We start from the raw sequence: 6,885 nt of genomic DNA on the forward strand, positions 1-6,885 counted from the left end.
GGGTAAAGGATTATGACAATCAACTACAATGTATATTGAGAAGTTAAAATAAAAAAGAAATAAATAAACAATCCCATATATAATAGCTACCAAAAAATTACTTAGATATAATTTAACCAAAAAGGCAGAAAATATCTGTAATGAAAACTATAAAACACTGATGAAAGAAATTGAAGGAAACATAAATAAATGGAAAGTTATCTCATGTGTATGAATTGGAAAAACTAATATTGTTAAAGTATACATACTATCTAAAGTGATCTACAGATTCAATACATTTCCTACCAAAAATCCACTGTCATTTTTCACAGAAATAGCAAAAACAATCCTAAATTGCACATGAAACCACAAAAGACCTCAAACAGAAAAAGCAAACGAGTAAAAAGAACATAACTGGAGGCATCACCGTACCTGATATTAAAATATTCCACAAAATTATAGCAATCAAACTAGCATGGTACTAGCTTAAAACAGACATATAAATAAATTAAACAAAAATGAGAGCCCAGAAACAAACCCATGCATTTATGGGCAGTTAATGATACCAAGAAGAGACAATGAGAAAAGGACAGTCTCTTTAATACATAGTACTGGGGAAACGATATCCACATGCAGAAGAATTAGGATATTGTGATGTATGTACTTTTTACTTTTTGTCCAAGTCCAATATGTCTAGCCCTCAGCTGCTGTTATCTCCTGAGTGGCTAGGGCAATCAGAATATCTTTTGTTGAAGTATTTGGCCTTTTGTCCTTGGTTCCAGAAGTAGCCCCTGAGTAATAAAAGTGAAAGACAGTTTCTTGGTATTTACAAAAAGCCTTTTCAAACACACCAGAGCTTATGTTAATGAGAACATTTTTGGAAATCCCCTAGATGCCACAGGATGGTAGGAGGCTGGTTTTCAGGGGAACCAGCCATGTGCTCAAGATGGGACATTCAGTCCCACCCCCAACCTCTGGAGAGGGGAGAGGGACTGAAGGTTAAGTGGATCACTAATGACCAATAATTTGATCTATCATGTCTGTGTAATGACACCTCAATAAAAACCCTAAAGGCCTGGATTTGGAGAGTTTCCAGATAGTGAACATGTGGGGGGTGTTCCCTTTACTTGCCAAGAGGGTGGGGCACCCCAGCTCCACGGGGACAGAAGCTCCTGTGCTTGGGACCCTTCCAGACCTTGCCCTAAGTACCTATTCATCTGGCTGTTCATTTGTGTCCTTTAAAATATCCTGTGCAATACATGGGTAAATGTAAGTGTTTCCCTGAGTTCTGTGAGCAACTCAGCAAATTAATCAAACCCAAGTAGGAGGTTGTGGGAACCCTGATTTATACCTGGTGGTCAGAAGTTCCAGAGGCCTGGACTTGTGATTGGCATGTGAAGGGAGTGAGGGCAGTCTTGGGGACTGAGCTCTCCAACCTGTGAGATCTGACACTATCCCCAGATGGTTATTGTCAGAAATGAATTGGAGGGCACCCAGCTGATGCCTGCTACCGAAATAGTTGCTTGCTGGTATGTGGAGAGAAAACCCCCACACATTTGGTCACAGAAGTCAGAAGCTGGTCTTCTGTATTGATAATTGTGCTGTAAGAGCAAAGGAAAAGCAAACAGTTTATATGGGTGTTTTGTTTTTCTATACAAGAATAAAATTGTTTTTTTGTTTTTAATCTCACACTGTATACAAAAGAAACTCAATGGATTATAGATTTAAATGCAAGGCTTAAAATTGTGGAACTACTAGGAATAAAACATGGGGAAAGAGCTCCATAACACTGGACTGGACAATGATTTTTTGGATGTGACCCCCAAAGCACAGGCAACAAAAGCAAAAATAGGCAAATAGAACTGTTTCTAACTAAAAATCTTCTGTGCAGCAATGGGGACAATTCAGAGGAGAGTCATCCACTGAGTGGCAGAAAATATTTGGAAACTATAATCCGATAGATGTTAATATCCGAAATATATAACAAATTCAAATAACTCAACAGCAAGAAAACAAATAACCCAATTAAACAATGGGCAAATGACTTGATATTCATTTGTCAAAAGTAAACATACAAATGGACAACAAGTTTAGAAAAAATATTCACATTACTAATCAACAGGGAAATGCAAATTAAAACCTTAGTGAGATATGACCTCATACCTGCTAGGAAGGCAATCATCAAAAAGACAGAAAATAACCTGCATTGGGGAGAATGTGAAGAAAAGTGAATTCTGGTACTGTTGGTTTGAATGTAAATTAGTACAACTATTATGAAGAACAGAATGGAGGTTCCTCACAAAACTAAAAACATATTTTTGTTCCTTTTTGTCTTTTTTACTGACCGGTAACGGGATTGCAACCCTCGGTGTTGCGCCCACACCGCGCTCAGCCAATGAGCAGGAACCGGTCTCCACATGGGATCCGAACCCTCGGCGGGAGCGCCGCCACGCTCCCAAGCGGCGTACTCTCCAGTGCACCTCCGGGCCGGCCCAAAACATATGTTTTATATACCATACCCACCAATCCCACTTCTGGCTATACCTCCAAAAGAATTGAAATCAATGTGTCAAAGAGATATCTGAACTACTGTTTATTACAGCATTATTCACAATAGTCAAGTTATAAAATCCACACAAGTGTTTATCAATGAGTATATGGATAAAAAACATTGTGTATATATGTGTGTATGCACATATACATATACATATGCAATGGAGTACTATTCATCCCTGAAAAAGGAAATTCTGTCATTTGCAACAATGTGGATGTACCTGGAGGACATCATACTAAGTGAAATAAGCCAGGCACAGAAAGACAAACATCACAGGATCTCACATCTATGTGGAAACTAAAGAAGTTAAACTTACAGAAATAGAAAGTAGAACGGTGGTCACCACAGGCTGAAGGTGGAGCAGAGAATGTGAAGGAGTTGTCCAAAGGGTACAAAGTTCCAGGTAGACAGGAGGAATATGTTTTCAAGATCTGTTGCACAGCAAGATGACTATAGTTAATAAGAATGTATTGTATATTTCAAAAGTGATAAAAGAACAGATACTAAATGTTCTCACTGCAAAAAATGATGAATATGTGCAGTGATGGACATGTTGTTTAGCCTGATATAATTATTCCACAATGTATACAGAACATCACATTGTACCTTACAGATATATACAATCATTACTTTTAATTAAAGTAAAATGTTTAATTAAAAAAAGAAAAAGACAAATGCTCAACATCACTAATCATTAGGGAAATACAACTGAAAATCTCAGTGAGATACCACCTCACAGCCTTTAGGATGGCTACTATCAAAAAACGAGAAAAATAAAAGTGGGGTGAGGATGTAAAGAAACTGGAACCCTCGTGCACTCTTGGTTGAAGGGGAAATGGGACAAACACTGTGGAAAGCAGTATGGTGATTGCTCAAAAATATGAAATTAAACTACCAAGTGATCCAACAATTTCACTTGTGGGTATATACAAAAAGAATTGAAAACAGGGTGTGGATGGGGTGTTAGTACACCTGTATTCACAGCAGCATTATTCACAGTAGCTGAAATGTGAAAGTAACCGAGTGTCCATTGACAGATGGATGGATAAGCATACTGTGGTGCGTACATATAATGGAATATTTTTCAGCCTTTAAAAGCAAGGAAATTCTGATGAATGCTACAACGTGGATGAACCACAAGGACAATAGGTTAGGTGAAATAAGCCAGTCATGAAAAAACAAATACTGTATGATTCTGCTTATATGAGACACGTTGAGTAGTCAAAATCGTAGAAATAGAAAGTAGAATGGTGGATGCCAGGGGATGGAGTGAGGTGAAATTAAAAGTCAATGTTTAGAGTTCCAGTTTTGCAAGATGAAAAGAGTTCTGGACATAGATGCGAGTAAGGTTGCAGAATCATATTAATGCAATTAATATTACCAAAGTGTACATGTAAACATGGCTAAGATGGTAATTTTTTTTCTTTTATGATGTATTTTTGGCTGTAATTGTACAAAAGAAATTTTAAAAAGGAAAAGTCTTTGGACCAAATGGTACAAAAGTAACCCATATACATAAGAAAAACAAACTATATTGCTTCACTCTTTACAAAAAAATAAACTGAAGATGATTTCTACACCTACAAAGGTGTTCCCTCTCAAAGTACTGGTGTGTAGCTTCCTCTGCATGGTGACATCATCTATCTGTTCTAACCCAGGAGCCACTAAATCTCCATTCATCAACCGATTTCCCACCCACATCCAGACCTGTCTTATGGATGGCCGGGGGTCATGGGGGCTGAGCACAATAGCCCAGCTTGCAAAATTCAGTGATGTCCCTTATTGCTTTCCAACTGGGCCCCCATAAAAGTCCACTAGCATTCACAAATTCTACCTAGTAATCATTTTTTCATGGTCTGTGACTTCCATATCCAATAATCCAAACCAGGTGGTGGTAGTAGAAGCAGATTGGAGTCACCTTTCCCATGTCATCACTTATGATGATCCTGAGGATAAACCACTCAAACTTCCCAAGCAGTAAGGACAATAGAAAATAAAATTTTTTTAAAAAAGCGATAGAGAAATTTTAGGGTGGAATCACCAATAGGGATTCTGGAATCATACAATAGGGAGCACTGATTGCCCTGAACCCTGAGCTCTTCTGTCCTGATCACCTCCAAACACCCCCTGCAAAAAAGTTCCCTCTGAGATGCAGCTGCATTTAACGCTCACACAGTCCGCCAAAGATGTGCAGGCCACATGCCGATAACATCGTCTGTGCAGCAATTTTTTCAGTCATGTCTGCTGAAGTCCATCTCAGCACTTTAGGATGTCATGAGCCTGAGAATAATGGGGCATGATACATCCATTGAATTAGCCCACGACTACAGTTCTTTGCTGTGAACATTGAGCCATCATTTAACTGCAAGTGATAGAGATTTTAAAAAACAAGGCAAAGTACATCCTCAAGGACTACTAACCAACAGTGGATTGGTTAGTCATGCTCACCACCTGGGCTATGCAGGACCAATCACTCACATTGTCTTATTCAGTTTCCTGTGGTTATGTGACATATCTGTTGGCATCCACATGGAGTACAAAGCTTGCCAGGCTGCAGTAGTTGCCATCCATAAAAGTATGCAGCCCTACAGAGGAGAGTCTTTAATATACCAGTCAGTTGTCACCCACTAGCCTGGTTTCTAGCTAACCAGAATGAAGATTCTTAAAAAAGCATTACTTGTCCTTAGGAGTACTGTTTAAGGAAAGAGCTTCCTATCTAGCTCAATGGGCTACAGCATTTTACTAAGGAATCTCTTCCAGAGTTGTCACTGGGGCTGGATGGCTGCCCCAAGTGGACACCATCAGTGTTTACTCAGACTGAGCCTTCAGTAAATCAAACCACAGCTTCCTCAGGGAAGAATGTTCCACATCATTTAATGTGAGAAATCTGTTTGCACTCCAAGTGTGATCTTAACATCACAGGGGACCCATGCGAGATGGGGATGTCTGGGCACAGTGGCGTCTAGCAGTCCTCTCTAAGGCACTCAGCTCCACCAGTGCCCAGCAGGCCAGCAGCTGTGCCTCAGGTGGAGTGGAGCAGGGAGCCACGTCCCAAGGCATCAGCACCCCAGAGTGACTCTGGGCAGAGGCTGCCTCCCTTTCCCAGAGGCTCCACTAAGCGTGGTTGCCAGCAACACATACCTGTGGTTCACACCGACTCTTTGGGTTTATAGGCCCCAAGGCTAGAGCTCTTGAGACACCTGTTGGACTACCTCTAGTGCACCTGTTCTCCAGATGTCCAGATAAATTAGGCATGCAGCCTATCTGGACTTGGTATAGGCACTCAGTAAATATTTGTCAAGTTAACAGAACAGATGAATTTAAACTCTAGGCATTGGCCTACATTTCTAATATACATACCTGCAATTACCCTCAGAGATTCAAAGGTTATTTGATCATCAGGCCAATACGGACACTGGGCCAATTATTGACCTTTTAACAATCCTAAAGCATATATAGTTATTACTGGGAGTACAAGAAGTCCCCTGTGGACACCTTCTTGATGATGAATCTTCTTGGGATAATCTGAATGAACAGCAATAGGATTTCATAGACTATGCAAATGGCACTGCTGAGCACCACATGGAATGGAGCCCAGTGGAAGGTTGCTGCTTTCCATCCCACAGCCAGGACGTCCCTGATGAAGATGGAACCAGGAAACAACCCACTTCTCCAAACTCCCAGCATTTAACTTAGTACTGGATTTCCTGGCTGACAATTTGACATTTTATTATAAATTATTATTTATAATTTATAATTTATTACTATAAATTTATTATAAATTATTGAGCCATTGCCTAAAAATCCTTCCTTTCAGGGGGGAAAAAAAATCACTGGGAATCTCTTGTCTCCCAGATACTCAGAGGGTAAATCAGAATCACACATATCTCTACATATAATTAAAGCCATAAAGCAAGACCATGTAAGGACACTACTCATTTCTTTCAGAGTTACAGGCCTTAGTAACAGTAACCAAGACACACATTTGGTTTCTCCGGGTGTATGATAATCAACCACTGGTGGAAGAGGCATTCAATAGAGCTTTTGTGCCCCTGTTGGTCTCAAGTAACTGGTTTCACTGAGAAAGATAACAATGTCCTCAAAGAACTCCTTTTAAAATTCCAATCCATCGCCGCTTGGGAAGCGCGGTGGCGCTCCCGCCCGAGGGTTCGGATCCCACATACAGACCGGTTCCCACTCACTGGCTGAGCGAGGGGCGGGCGCAGCACTGAGGGTTGTGATCCCGTTGCCAGTCCCGGTCCGGTACGGGGGCGACACTGAGGGTTGCGATCCGTTGCTGGACATGGAAAAAGACAAAAAAAAAAAAAAAAAAAAAAAAGTTCCAATCCATA

This window comes from Galeopterus variegatus, unplaced genomic scaffold (genome assembly GCF_000696425.1).
Source record: "Galeopterus variegatus unplaced genomic scaffold, G_variegatus-3.0.2 Scaffold1559, whole genome shotgun sequence".
Taxonomy (NCBI): Eukaryota; Metazoa; Chordata; class Mammalia; order Dermoptera; family Cynocephalidae; genus Galeopterus; species Galeopterus variegatus.